Source organism: Cornus florida, unplaced genomic scaffold (assembly GCF_030987335.1).
Source record: "Cornus florida cultivar Cherokee Brave unplaced genomic scaffold, ASM3098733v1 CherokeeBrave_3.0.0_Hap2_Chr02, whole genome shotgun sequence".
In the NCBI taxonomy this organism is placed as follows: Eukaryota; Viridiplantae; Streptophyta; class Magnoliopsida; order Cornales; family Cornaceae; genus Cornus; species Cornus florida.
In genome coordinates, this window is record NW_026775572.1 from 50,005,068 (window position 1) to 50,020,562 (window position 15,495).

General features: G+C 40.1%; 1 pseudogene; it reads right to left on the reverse strand.

The window, feature by feature from the left end:
* Positions 1-15,495, reverse strand: part of LOC132296220 (26S proteasome non-ATPase regulatory subunit 2 homolog A-like) — a 44,062-nt pseudogene that overhangs the window by 5,758 nt on the left and 22,809 nt on the right.

Sequence of the window (15,495 nt, forward strand, 5' to 3'; positions counted from 1 at the left end):
GCGTCAACATTCTTGGCACGCTCGATGGGACCCATCAGGTGAGCAAATTATAGTGAAGATGCCTCCAAAGCTAAGAAATTCGAAAGGGGTGGCGACAAGTGACAATATTGACGAAGAGAACCAGTAACTCGGCATTGGTGATGATGTTGACTCATCTATTCCATCTGATCTTCCCTTGGGTTGGGTACTGGAATCGATTATGCAGAAAATTGATGCCCAGCAAGCATAGATCGGTGAAGTAAGGTCCCAAGTGGGGGAATCAAATCAGATTTTGGTTTCTCAGATACATGAGATGAGGTCTATGACTGGGGAATTAAATCAAATGATGTATGCTCAAATGGAGAAGATGAATCAAAAGCTTGAAACCAGCATATCGGCTAATCAAAATTGATATGATCAAGCCGAAACATCTCATATTAATGAGTCCATATTTCAGCGTATGACGGCACCATTGATATATATATCCCAAGGGCCTCGAATAAGCATCGTACCGCTAAGTGCAGGACTTGGTAGTACAATCGGCAATGTGCCGAATCATACATTCGACATGCCAATGGGGAATCCACTAATCTTATCAGATCCGCCAGCAGTAAATACTGTGCTAGTGTTCCAGCCACCAATGAATGATCAGCATAATCAAAATGTGCAACGTCCAAATGTGCAGCCGATTCCACCAGTGAGAGATCAGCAAGAAGTGGTAGGTAACCTAAACCAAGGTAGGGCTAATCCATTGACACCTCCAACGGCTGCTGGGGGGCAAGTAAATACCAATAATCAAAGGGAGTGGGTTAATCCATTCATTCCGCAGCACCCAAATGATCCTCCAGGAAGAAATTAAGGGATTGATAGGGCTCAGATTTTGGCTTTAATACAGGCCGAAGTAGCACAGGGTCGCAGTCGTGCTCGGCCAGTATATAGAAAGCCCTATCCTGATCATGTCGATGCTCATGAGTTGCCTAGAAATTATCGGTATCCTGATTTTTCTATGTATAGTGGCGAAGAGAATTTCTCTATGGTGCAGCATATTGCAAGGTTCACCGCACAATGTGGAGAAGCAGGTCCTAGCCCTTGGTTAAGGATGAGGTTATTCTATAGCTCTCTTACTGGGGCGGCGTTTGAATGGTACAACAACTTACCGACCAATTCTATTCAGACTTGAGATGAGATGAAGGAGGCTTTCCATACCCAATTCTACCGAACAGAGATAGAAGCTACACTGGCAGATATATCTCGATTATCTCAGTTGCCGAGCGAATCGGTTGAGACTTTTGTTGCCAGGTTCAGAAGGGCTAAACTCAAATGCCGAGTAAGTTTGTCAGAGCCAGAATACATCAAGTTGGCATTGAATGGTCTAGACATTAAACATCGCAAGAGGTTTGATGGGGTTGAGTTTCAAGATCTATTCGACTTAGCAAACAGGCTTCTCGGTATGAGGAAATACTAAAAGAAGAGAAAAAGAAGAAGAATTCTTCTAAGGGTACTTGGTACAAGGACCTTAATTATGAGGTATTCTCGGCAGAAGTTGGAGATGAATTACAAATTGACATTGCAGAAGTTAATAACAAAAAGCCATACGTTTGTGAGGCGTTGGTTAAACCTAAACCGACCACGGGGGGCAATGCATCGTCAACGTCAACATCGGCAGTAAGGAAAGGTCATGCCGATAGTGGGAAAAGTTATTCTTTCGACTTGTCGAAAACTGATCAAATCTTTAATCACTTGATGGCCGATAAGATGATATCTTTGCCTAAAGGGCATAAGATTCCATCGTCAAGTAATTTGAAAGGAAAAAAAGTATTATAAGTATCATAACTCTTGGAACCATGTTACTAATGATTGTACTGTTTTACGAGGTGTATTGCTGAAAACTATTGACGAAGGTACTTTAAAATTCCCGTAGAAAACTTTAGAGACTATGAAGGTGGATATCAATCCATTTCCTACAATCACATCTACAAATGTGATAAGCTTAGCCAAGCAAGAGAATCGGCAAGAGGCTGAAAAGATATCCGGTGAATTTCTTTCTTCAACTGTGACACCTGAAAAGATGGCAGAACTGCAGAAACAATTAAGGGAGGCTCAATTGGCCTTGATTGACCATAGTTGTCGCCCAAATTGTAAAGGAAAGAAAAAACCAAAGGAAAATGTGCCAATAGAGGTTCAACCAAAGAAGAAAGGAATTCTTGAGAGGCTTATTTTCCCATTGAAGCCTGGGGAAGAGCCTCGGCAAGGTGATCCTAGCAACAGTCATTTGAAAGAGGGAAAGCAAACTTGGTAAGTATATACATCTAGCCAATTTCATCCCCAAAATCGGCATCCTAGTTTTAAGAGGCAGTCGTTGGTTCAGTCAGAAATTTGGGTACAGAAAGGAGCCGATTCGTATAAGGTGCGAACTGTGAAACCAAGGACAGACTCAACTAAAGATAAATGGACTCGAGTTAATCATCCAAAATTCCCTAAAGCACAACAATATCAGAATGGAGGCCTAACTCGATCTCAGAAACGTAAGGAACAAAGGAGAAGGGAAAGCCGAGGAAATCGGCATTCGAGATTAACCAGATGAAGAGCATCAGCCGACGTCGCCCAGACGCAACAATGAGTTCAAAATTCAGTTTGGCAGTTTCCCGGATGAAATGTCATGTAATATGGCATTTGTAGTACCAGCAATGTTCCAGGCCCCATCGGCATCAAATGCAAGTGCTGAAAAAGAAACTTAGCCGATTCAGAATTTATCAATTCTTTCTTCAGAATTGGCGGAGAAAGTAGTTTTGAAAAACCTTTGTTAGCAATTACTCAACAACTTGGGCCTTTGTATGTTAAGGTATGGGTAGAAGGTCAACCTATTAATCGAGTCTTGGTAGACAATGGCTCGGTTCTGAATGTTATTCCAGCAAATACATTGAAGAAACTCGGCAAGAGTATGGAAGATGTTATTCCTACTGATGTAGCAATTTGTGGTTTCAACGGAGGATCTACTAGCACTAAAGGGATCCTTCCCTTAGAAGTAGAAGTTGGAGGTAGGACATCTTTTGTGGCATTCTTTATTATTGAATCCACGGCTTCCTATAATTTGTTATTAGGTCGTGACTGGATTCATCCAAATATGTGCATCCCATCATAACTACACCAGATGCTGATTTTTTGGGATGGAGATAAGGTGAAATAGTGAATGCCGATGATAAGCCATTTATGGCAAAAGTATACTCGGCAGATGTTGTTTTGTATAACGAAGAATGTGTTCCTATTCGATTTGTGGGAACAGGAGCCGATGGAAGATCAACCTCGGCGACCATGAGAAGGAGCCTTGCCGATCGTGAAATCAGCGAGTTGCAGCAAGAGAATTCTAGGCCGAAGGTGGAACTCCCTCGGCTTACTATAATTGAAGAATAAGTTGTTTATGGAAATGAAACTTGAAAGAGAAACAGCTGGGCAGCAGGCCTTTAGGGCCACTAGCATTAGGTTACAAGCATACATAGCCGAAAAACGGCTAGAAAAAGAAGCAATAATAGAGCCAGGACCATCGGTTAATCTTACTGAGGTCTATCGATTCGATAATGAAAAGTTAGATGCAATTCAGTTGGAAGACTTGGAATTGGCACTGGCTAAGCTTGATGATCTTAAAGCAAAAACTCAGGATCCATTAAAGGAGGTGAATTTAGGCACTGACACAGAGCCTAGACCAACTTATATCAGTGCACTGTTAGAACTAGAATTATAAGCCGAGGTTATCGGCATGTTAAAGCAATACAGTAACTATTTTGCTTGGAATTATAAGGAAATGTCAGGTTTATCCAAAGATCTAGTGGAACATCGGCTGTCTATCAAAGATGGCTATAAACCATATAAACAACCACCTCGTCGAATGTCTCAAGAGGTGGTAGACAAAGTCAAAGTGGAAATCAAACGATTGTTGGATACTGGCTTCATTCGAACTACAAGGTATGTTGAATGGTTATCAAATGTAGTCCCTGTTATCAAGAAGAATGGAAAATTACGTATATGTGTTGATTTCTGAAACATAAACCTGGCAACTCCAAAAAATGAGTATCCAATGTCGATAACCGATCAACTAATTGATGCAGCTGCAAAACACCAAATTATGTCTTTTATGGATGGACACTCAGGCTATAATCAGATTTATATAGCCGAGGAGGATATTCCAAAGGTAGCTTTTAGGTGTCCTGGATCGATTGGAACTTTGAATAGGTGGTAATGCCTTTTGGGTTGAAGAATGCTGGTGCCACATATCAGCAAGATATGAATTCTATTTTTCATGATATGCTCGGCAAGTTTATGGAGGTGTATATTGATGATGTAGTAGTAAAATCAGCAACAAAAAAGGAGAACTTGGTTCATCTCAAAGCATCCTTTGAGAGGATGAGGGCTCATAAGCTAAAAATGAATCCAATAAAGTGTGCTTTTAGAGTATCGGCAGGAAACTTTTTGGGTTTCTTGGTTCATCAAAGGGGTATAGAGATCAATAGGAATAAAGTTAAGGCGATTATTGATGCTAGTGCACCGAGAAGCAAGAAACAGTTACAGAGGTTACTTGGGCAAGTGAACTATCTTAGGAGATTTATTACTAATACAGCTGGGAAGTTACATGTGTTTTCCCTGCTATTCAAGTTGAAGCAGATGGAAGAATTCAAATGGGATGATACACATCAAAGGGCATTTGACTAGATTAAGAAATACTTGTCAAGTCCTCTTGTCATGATGCCACCAAGGAAGAAATGGCCGATGAAGTTATATTTATCGGCTGCTGAAAAATCCATTGGAGCTATGTTAGCATAAGAGAATGAAGCAGGAAGTGAACAAGTAATATATTATCTCAGCCAAGTTTTAACTCCAGTCGAGTGTAGATATACACCGATTGAGAAATTATATTTGGCTTTGTATTTTGCAGCAATGAAATTAAGAGTCTATATGTTGCCTGTTTTGGTTTATATTATTTGTCAAACAGATCTTCTAAAGTATATGCTATCAAGGCCATTAATCACATGCCCGATTGGCAAGTGGGCTTTGGCACTAATGGAGTTCAACTTTGCATATGTTCCATAAAAGGCAATTAAGGGAAGAACATTGGTAAATTTTCTTACCGATCATCCCTCGCCTGAAATTGAGTCACAAGTATTTGATGGGCTTGACTCAGCATCCATATTCATGACTCCATGGACTTTAATGTTCGATGGGTCGAGTACCAGTGAAGGCTCGGGAGCTGGTATAGTCATAATATCCCCAATAGGGAATCAAATTTCATTTTCCTTCTTTTTGCATTTTAGGTGTTCAAATAATCAAGCCGAGTATGAAGCATTAATTATCGGCTTGGAAATCCTGCCAGAAATGGCAGTTAAAGACGTCCACATTGTGGGAGATTCAAGTTTGGTGATTAATAAAATCTCAGAAGACTTTAGATGTTTGAACTGGCAATTGAGACTATTTCATTCGTTGGCAACCCAATTAGTCAATCAATTTCACAATGTGACTTTGGAATATAGATCAAGGGCCATGAATAAAGTAGCTAAAGATTTAGCACAGACTGCTTCAGAAGTCAGGGTGCCAAGTGGTACGAAGGACAGGATAATGAAAATTACACGCCGATCTCTTCCATCGGCTGAAACAAGAAATCAAGTTATGGAAGAAGTCTTTGCCACTGATGTTGCCGAGTTGGATGATGATGATTGGCGAATCCCTTACATCTTGTTCTTACAACATCCAACTCTTGAAGCCGATCGAAGAATAAAAAGAAATGCAGTCGATTATGTGCTTATGGATGGAGATCTTTATAGAAGATCGGCTGATGATGGTTTGTTATTTCAGTGCATTAGTAAGTTTGAGGGTTTGAAGATTATGACCAAGGCACATTAAGGGATATGTGGAGCTCACCAAGCTGGCATAAAAATGAGGTGGTTGATATGCCGATATGGATATTATTGGCCTGGAATGAGAAAAGATTATATGACTTATGCAAAAGGTTGTATAGACTATCAAAAACATGGTCCAATGCAGTGGGTTCCAACAATAGAGATGCAATTACTAGTTATGCCATGGCCTTTCAGAGGTTGGGCCATGGATCTAATCAGCAAGATTAATCCTCCTTCATCAAAGGGTCATCGTTGGATTATTTTAGCTACTGATTACTTTACCAAATAGGTAGAAGCCGAGGAATACGTATCGGTAACTCATAATACCGTTATACAGTTTTTGGAACGACATATCTTTCATCGATTTGGCTTATTAGAAACAATTGTTGCCGATAATGGATCTGTGTTTCGAGCAAATGAAGTATTACAACTCGGCATTGATATGCAAGTGAAAATGGTAACCTCAACACCCTATTATACTCAAGGGAATAGCCAAGCAGAAGCTTCAAATAAAGTTATGATTGAAATCATTGAGAAGATGATAAAAGACAAGCCGAGGCGTTAGCATGAAGCCCTTTCAGAAGCCTTATGGGCTTATAGAAACTCAAAAAGGACAAGTACAGGAACAACTCCATATCGGCTAACATTTGGCCATGATGCAGTGATGCCGATAGAGTTAACCGTAAAATCGGCAAGGGTAACTTTGCAACACAATCTCATACCTGCCGATTACAATGAAGCCATGTTTACTGAGTTGGAAGATTTGGATGAAGTTCAGAAACTTGCTCTAGACCACCTTATGGTCCATAAAGCAAAAGTAATGAAGGCTTACAACAAAAAGGTGAAGTTCAAGTCATTTGTAGAGGGTGATATGGTTTGGCAAACAATTCTTCGACCTGGAAAAGTGCATAGAACTTATGGAAAATGGTCACCTACTTGGGAGGGCTCGTATTTGGTTCACCAAATGTTGCATGGAGGGGCATATAAGTTGAAGGATTTAGATGGTGAAATGCATGAAAGGCCAATAAATGGAAGGTACCTTAAAAAATATAAGCCAACTATTTTTGAGCTTATGGAAGAAAAGAAATCTCCAGTTAAGTCAAAATAGCTTGGATATATTTTGCTTTTTTTGTTTTTGTGCAAATTATGGATATGTTTGTTTATACAGTGAATAAAATCTCAATATACTTTAAAGATCAAAATATCATTGTAGCAAGACTGTTCAAAACATCACATTCCCAAAAAAGCAAATTGTTTAAAATCATATTACAAACCATCATAGAAAAGATAGCAATAATTGATCAAAGTTGGGTAAAGTTCTTGTGAAAATCTTCAAATTTGGCCTTAAAATCGGCCCAAGAGGTTGGCCTCCGCTTGCTTTTTAGATTGCTCCAACTTAGGCAATTGGGTCTGCAGCGTTTTCAATTTGGGAGCAGCAGTTTCGGCCTGAACTTTTAATTCCATCACTTTGTCATTGAGCTTGGTTTTGTCTAGCTGCAACTGGGCAAGCTTGGCTAGAAGTCTCTTCTCTCGGGTTTCTAACTTGGCAGCTTCTTTCTTCAAAGATTCGTGGAGTTCTTTACCCGTTTTCAACGTTCTAGCAAGCTTCTCTTTCTCTTGGTTCTGAATGGAGTAGTGTTGGAGAACCTAGTTTGATTCAATGAATGCAGTGATAATAGTAGGAATTTGAAGCTGAAATTTTTTTAAAAAGGCCGAATCACTTAAGGAGAATCCAGGGTAGCTACTTAGGAAAGAGAGTGTCTCAGTCAATTCGTTTTTGAACAAGGGGGTAAAAGACAGGTCTTGTTGTACCATGTTGAATAAAACCTGCACAGCATGTGTTACCTCAAAAGGAGTATCGGGAGATGGTCCAGTTGGGATTGCAGGGGATTCAGGATCTAGGGAATCAAACACAGAGTCAAATAGAGAATCCAAAGTAGTGAATGGTGAACTTGGGTTGGATCTTGTAGGCACAATAGGAGAACAAGGGTCTTTCTGCACCTGCAACATCTTAAATCAGTTTCAATCATCATAAATAAATAAATATCATGTTCATTTTAGATACTTACTTCCTTAGAGTCTCCAATTTGTTCTTTCATTGGAGTTGAAGCTAAATGTTAAGAGGAAGCTAGAGAGATCTTTCTTGAAGGTTTTTGTTCTTGCTCCGCTAAAAACTCAACCTTTTCCTTTTGCTCTGAAGAAGGTGGAGTTTCCTGAAATTTATGCCGAGTTAGTCATAATGATTAACCAAAAATATAATCAGGCATTAAAGAATTTTACCATGGGAGTTTTAGTGGTCGATTTCTTTTTCTTGGACACAACCTCATCTTCATCTTCGTCATCATCATTATCAATCAAGACAAAGTGTCTTTTGGCCCTTGATTTTCTAGCAGGCTTCTTTCCCACAATTTTCTTTCTCATTTTTCTCTGGAATAAAAGAATTAGCAGAAAAATGGTCTGCATAAAAGAATGGTTGAAGTTTGATCATAAGAGCTACCTGAGTAACAGTTACAGGAGGTATGCTTTGAAGAGGAGTGTAGAGATCAGGTGGAATTGATGCTGACAAAGTTGGGTTTGTTCCTTCTAGTGCAGAAGGTGGAGCACCTGTAATTTTTTTTTTAAAAAAAAATAACAAATCTATATTGCAGTGTAGATATAGTTGTTGATTAGATACAAATAAAGACCACTACTTACTCTGCTGAGAGCGTGATCTAGTTTTACCTGCTGGAGTTATAGGTGAAGTATGACTGGTGGATTTAATGGGATTATTCTCTGCTGTAGGAGTTGTGGTAAGAACAACAGGTGGGATGTTTTCTCCTCCTTGAAAAGAGAGGGATATGAACTTGTAGGACCCAAGGAGAGTATTGACAAGTTGCACAACTTCTTTTGACCTGGTAAAGCAGATGTAGGAAGACCACCATTCTTCAAAGTTTGGGTCTGTGGCCGGTTCTTCTACGAATTCTTTGTATTGAAAATTGGTTAAGAGTGTCTGAAATTTATTTGTAACATCACGAACTTGGTCGCTATCAGTTAACTTCACTCTTTTATGAAAATTCTTGTTATAAGAAGAATAAGGGGGTACTGGAATTAACTGAGTCAATCCAAACTGCCTGGCTAATTGTGCAGGGTTATAAAACTCTACCCTAGTCTGGCTTTTTGCATGGTGGGGAGCAATGGTATTGCAAGAAATATCTCTTGCAGTCAAGAAATGGCCCCAAGCAGTCTTATGTAATTCAATTTGTTCTGCTGAGGAATCAGCAGTGGGAGGAAGCAACCAAGAGGGGGCCAAACAACAGTCTGAAAAGGGAAGGAATTGAGAGCGGGTTCGAAAGGTACATTGATGATAAAAGAATTGAAAACAATTAAGGAATGATTATTCCTTGGGTTTAGCTCGGGCATACTCGAAAGAAATTAAGGAGTCATTTGTTGAGAGATAAATTTTGGGGACAATTCAGGAAAATAAGCATGCAACCAGAATTGATAAAGCCAGAAAGGTCCTCTAGACCGAGAGAAACTTGAGACAGTGAGGTCCGATAAACCTCTGTATAAAGATGCTAACAGAAATGAAGCTAATGCCATGGATTTTCCTTTAGACAGTGTTATAGTTAACTGGGTGAGATCTTTAGTGATTTGAATTGCAGGGGCATACAAGAAATGTCTACATAACCATAACAACAAAAAGTCTATGTGTTCTTGTTCAGTTACTTTAGTTTTATGTTCTCCAATCATTTCTTTAAGGAATGGCCAGTGAGATTGGACGTGATGTTTAGGGCCATCTTATTCAGGAAAGTAGAAATTGGTTTCTGGGTCTTGAAGAAGGTAATTGATATCTTCCCCTCCAGGTTTGAATCTAGTTAGAAAACAAACATCCCTAAGGGTTGGGGCCATCATCCCACAACGTAAATGTAACGAATTGGTGGTGGGTGACCAAAAGTGTAAAGATGCAAAAAACAGTGGCTTATCTAGGGTAAAAGAAAGCTTATTGAGTTAGATGATGTCAAAGATGCCCATGCACTTCCATAGATCACCTTTAGCCACAGGCACGTGATCCACCCACTCATTCCATTGGGGCATGGGAGGATGCCAATTCTTGATTGACAGAGACGGCCTTTCACCTTCAGCAGTCTGATACATAGGTTTGAGAAAAGGAAGTTGGTTTTCCCCTTGAGGGTAAAAGGAGACAGGGATGGAGGAAATCGATTGACAAATGCTGGACTAAGGCCCTTAGCATTATTTCCTAAATCGATAAGTGTGGTATTGTTCAGTTCAGAGGATGGTAGGGTTTTGAGGGTACTCTTGGTCATTTAGGTATAAGATGTCGATGTTGGTATTGGAGATTCCAGATTAAGACCAGGGTGTTGTTTTTTCAAAGACATATTGCAAAGGAAGAAAAGGGTTTTGATGGAGATGGGAGATTTTGGAAGAGGAGTGTGGCTGATACAGAGATAAAAGATATGTTTTGTGTATATGAATCGTGGGTGGTGATAAGCGCTGAATACTGTATATTCAGGCGCCCTAAATTACATTAACAAAGTCCATTAATTGATTATTTTATGTAAATTAACTCTATTTGCATGTTTTTGTGCATTTTCAGGTTAAAGTGTAAAAAGGAAGCAAAAATGATGCCTTGTGGAATTATGAACAAAAAGGGTGCCAATTCCGAATTTCTGGCAGCGGTAGAACCTGACTTTTGTCACCATTTTCGACCTAGTAAACTCAAGAACTGGACTTCTATCATAACATGAAGGATTTAGAGCTCTGAATCATATTTCTAAATCTTCAAGTGGTTCGTCATTCGGATTTCGGAACAGAGAGTTATGATCTTCTTAACAGAGGTGCGCAGAACTGCCTGGCAGCACTGAAGTACTGCCTTTCTCCCCATTTTCGCCCAACCAGACTTGAGAATTGGGTCTTCATCAAAACATGAAGTTTTTAAAGCACTGAATCATCTCTCCAAATCTTCAAATAGATCATCATTCGGAGTTCGGGGCACAAAGTTATAGTAGTTTTACCAAAGTAGGTTAGTGCTGAGCAAGAAGAGCATGTTGCACATTACACTAATTTAGAGTGCTCGAGACCACTCTTCGAGTGCTCGAAAATCAGCCAGATTGCAGCTCGGAAATGAACCCCTCTTCAGCCCACTTGTGCATTGGTTTCCACATTTCCACCCTCCTTCTTTATGGAGTGGTTGGGAATGTCTTTGAAGGAGAGAGAGAGAGCTTGGTTGAAAGATATAAGGCAACTAAGGGCCACATGCATCCTATCATTCATTTTTAGAAGATAAGAGCAGAGAGAGGAGAGAAAAGAAAGGATTTCTTCAAGCTAACAAAGGGGAGCTCGAAAATTGGAGATGGAGTTCAAGCTTCTTCTTCATTCTAAGGCTCCAATGGGTAACTAACTCTTCTTCTAGGGAGGTGAAGAAGCCTCCCTTATAAGCATACTCTAGTTTTGTTCTTAATTTGGGGAATGAAGTATGTATGTGGTATTTTTCATAATCTAGAGCTCTACACATGTTGTAATGGATCTTAATTTCTATTAATGATTATGTTGAGTTTTATCATCTTGTTTTAGGTTATATTCTCTCATGATTTTATAGCTTGCATCTTCATAGTGGGAATGGAGATGAGATTATGAAATGGTTTTCTTGGCATGTCTTGTGAAGGTTTTGATAGTCCATTCCTAGGAACGATGAACCATACTACACCCCTAGTTTAATGTAATTAAGTAGATGGTTCATACCAACCGTGGATGGATTATACTTAGTCTTTGATTACATGTGCATTTACCATACAAAGTAAGGGATTTGATAGGCCATTCCTAGGGGATTATACTTAGATGGTTTATACTTAGCTCTTGATTGTATGAACTTCTTGAAGATAGTGTAGTTATCATGCATCTCTACATATCATGGTCATTTACATAAGTAGCTCCCCAAGTTAATTGCAAGCTAGCATGTTTATGAGGTATGTGGTGGATTCATTTCCCTAGTCCTCTCCACCTAAGTTTCACTCCTTTTAATCTCCTTCCATTTATTATTTTATGCATCTTTACATTTCTAGCTTAGTGACAAACCAATCAACAACTCTTTATTACACCTTATCACTATAAAATGACTCTAGACACTTAGGTTGCCATAGATTAGCGCAGTCCCAGTGGTTCGACTTACCCGACCAATAGCCCTATTTTACAATGATTCGTGCTATTGCGAAGGTTGATGTATAGTTGATCAACCGATCAATTTTTGGCGTCGTTGCCGGGGACTACAAACGGTTTAGCGACCAAGGTTCTAGGGTTAATTTTAGTTTGATTGTGAATACTGTGTTTTGTGAATATTTCTTGTGTGGTTTAACCATTTTCGTGTTGTAAGATTCTAGGGACTTGAAGCGCCGTGGGAACGCTAGCAAATTGTAAGTCTAGAGGACCCCAGGTAAGTCTCTTGACTTCTAGTTTCAACTTGTAGATACAGTACATGTGTTAATTTTAGAAGTAGTTAATTTACTTGTGAAGCCCTTGTAGAGGCTATTATCTTGTTTAATTTCGTGTACAAGCATCGGTCCTTGTCATGGCCATTTATTTTCTGTCTTGATAATTGAGGAGAAAGGGAACATCGTATGTGGAGTATTGATGATGAATTGTGTTGTTGAATTTATGCTTTGTTGTTGATGTTTGGCCGTAGGTTACTCTCTCTACCCACACTTGACTCGTCTATTGATATGAATTCACTTGAAAGAACTCTTAGACGAAACCTTAGGGAACCCACTCTTACAAGGGATCTTGAAACTGAATTCAATACAATGGGGGATAACGTAGGAAATCCGGGGAATGAAAGGGCTGAAATTCCTAATGTAGAACCAATGACTCTTAGAGATCATTTCATTCCTACCACCTATGCTTCTCCTTCTTGCATAGTAATGCCAAACATCGATACAGCTCAATATGAGATCAAATCAAGCACCATCCAAATGCTTCCATCATTTCATGGCTTTGATAATGAAGATCCATATAAGCATCTTGATGAGTTCCTTGAAATCTGTTCGACCATCCGGTTGAGAGGTTTTCCAGACAATGCACTTCATCTCCATCTTTTCCCATTCTCCCTAAAGGATAGGGCAAAATATTGGTTGAACTCCCTCGCTCCCAATTCCATTACTTCTTGGGCTCAATTGCAACAAGAATTCCTTAAGAAGTATTATCCGGTGAGTAAAACCAACCAAATAAGGCGTTCCATTCTAAGTTTTTCTCAAGTTGATGGAGAACAACTCCATGAGACTTGGGAAAGGCTACAAGATCTTCTTCGAAAATGTCCTCATCATTTGATCCCAAAATGGCAATTAATGCAAGCTTTCTATGCCGGCTTGACCGAAACCCATAGATTCATGGTTGATTCTTCTTTTGGTGGGATGTTCATGTCTAAGAATGCGGATGAGACTTGGACCCTACTTGAGAATTTAAGCGAAAATTCACTTCAACATAATTCTCGTAAGGCTCCGACCGCAACCATTGCAAAGAACACCAACCCTTGTCAACCAAAATCAATAAGGGAGGAATCATCTCAAGTGGATGCCATCGCTCATAAATTCTACCAATTGATGGCACCACATCTTCCTCCTTCATTGTCTCAAAATTCGGCAAGTTCAGTTTGTGCTTCATGTACTAGTCCATTCTATCTCTCGGAAGATTGCCCCACATCGGAGCAATTTCCCAATCCCAACCAAGAGCAAGCTAATGCCATGTTCTCGCGGCCCGGGAACAATCCATATTCCAACACCTACAATCCGGGTTGGCGAGATCATCCGAATTTCTCGTGGCGGCAACAAGCCCCACAAAATTCCCAATTCCAAAACCAAGGGCGGCAAAATCAGCCCTCTTCTCAATATCAGGGTAGACCTTTCCAAGCCTCTTCAAGCTACCGTCCTCCTTACAATCCAAATGTCTCCAATCAACCTCCTGTGTGTCCAACTGATGAGATAGTAGCTGCAAACAAGCAAATGATGGAATCATTAAATAAGCAAATAATGGATGCCAACAAGCAACTCTTGACATCCTTGCAGCCTACTCTCCAAATGGTTTACTCTCATACTCAATCCATAGCTAATCTCGAAACTCAAGTGGGCCAAATAGCTAACTCGGTGAATCAATTGCTTCAAAAGGACAAGGGCAAGCTTCCCTCTCAACCTTTTGAAAATCCTAGAGGAATACATGTAATTGATGACACCCCTCCTCCGAGTGGGCCGACTTATGAACAAGTTCAAGCTATCACCACCCTTCGGAGTGGTAGAGTGGTTGACAACAAGGTTGACGGAGACACAAGTGAGAAAAACCCTCCTTTGAAAAATCCAAATCCAAGCTCTTCAAATCCAAAGTCTTGTCCAAATACCATTCACGGAAATCCCACACATGTCACCCCAAATGTGGAAACTACTTATGAGCCAAAAGCTCCGTTTCCTCAACGTCTTCAAGAGTCGACACATTTTGGGAACAAGAATTGTAAAATTCAAGACATGTGGGAAGTTTTCAAGCAAGTGAAGATTAACTTGCCCCTCTTGGATGCTATCAAGCAAATCCCTCCCTATGCAAAATTTCTTAAAGATTTGTGCACTCAAAAACGCACTTCTAAAAATCATTTGCCAAAAAAAGTGAGGTTGACTGAAAATGTTAGTGCTATCATTCAGCACAGCACTCCTCCGAAGTATAAGGATCCGGGTGCCCCCACAATCTCTTGCGTCATTGGTGACACCAAAATCGAGAGGGCCCTCCTTGACTTAGGGGCTAGTGTGAATTTTATTCCATATTCAGTCTACCAACAACTTGGTTTGGGAGATCTTAAGCCGACTTTCGTGGTTTTGCAACTTGCCGATAGATCGGTCAAGCATCCACGAGGTATTCTCGAGGACGTTATCATCAAAGTGGATAAATTCTACTTCCCGGTAGATTTTGTGGTTCTTGATACGGAACCGGTCCATGACCCAAAAAAGCATATTCCCGTGATCCTTGGTAGGCCATTTTTAGCCACGGCTAATGCATCAATTAATTGCCGAACCGGGGTGATGGACATTGCTTTTGGAAACATGCAAGTCAAACTCCACATCTTTCATGCAACTCAACATCCCTCCAGTGAGGATGATTGTTTTCTTGTGGATGTTATTGATGAAGTGGTCGAAGAATCTCTCCCCTTCATTCTAAGCAAAGATCCTCTTGAAACTTGCATGTCCCATTTTGACTTCTCAAACTTTGATGTTAATCAAGCCATTCAAGAAGTCAATTCCTTGCTTGATATTAATGCTATCATGGATGTACCTCCTTGGAAAATTCCAAAAGAACCACTTCCCCAACTTTCCACCACTCCTCCGGTCCCATCATTGTTATCTCTGCCACAACTTGAGCTTAAGCCACTCTCGGCCCATCTCAAGTATGTGTTCCTTGGTCCAAAGCAAACCCTTCCGGTCATTATTGCCTCGGACCTTCAAAAAGACCAAGAGACTAACCTTTTAGCGGTGTTCCAAGAGCATAAAGAAGCTATTGGTTGGACAGTGGCAGATTTGAAAGGAATTGACCCCTCAATTTGTATGCACCGCATTCATATGGAGGAGGACGCAAAGCCTACTAGAGAGGTCCAGCGCCGGTTAAATCC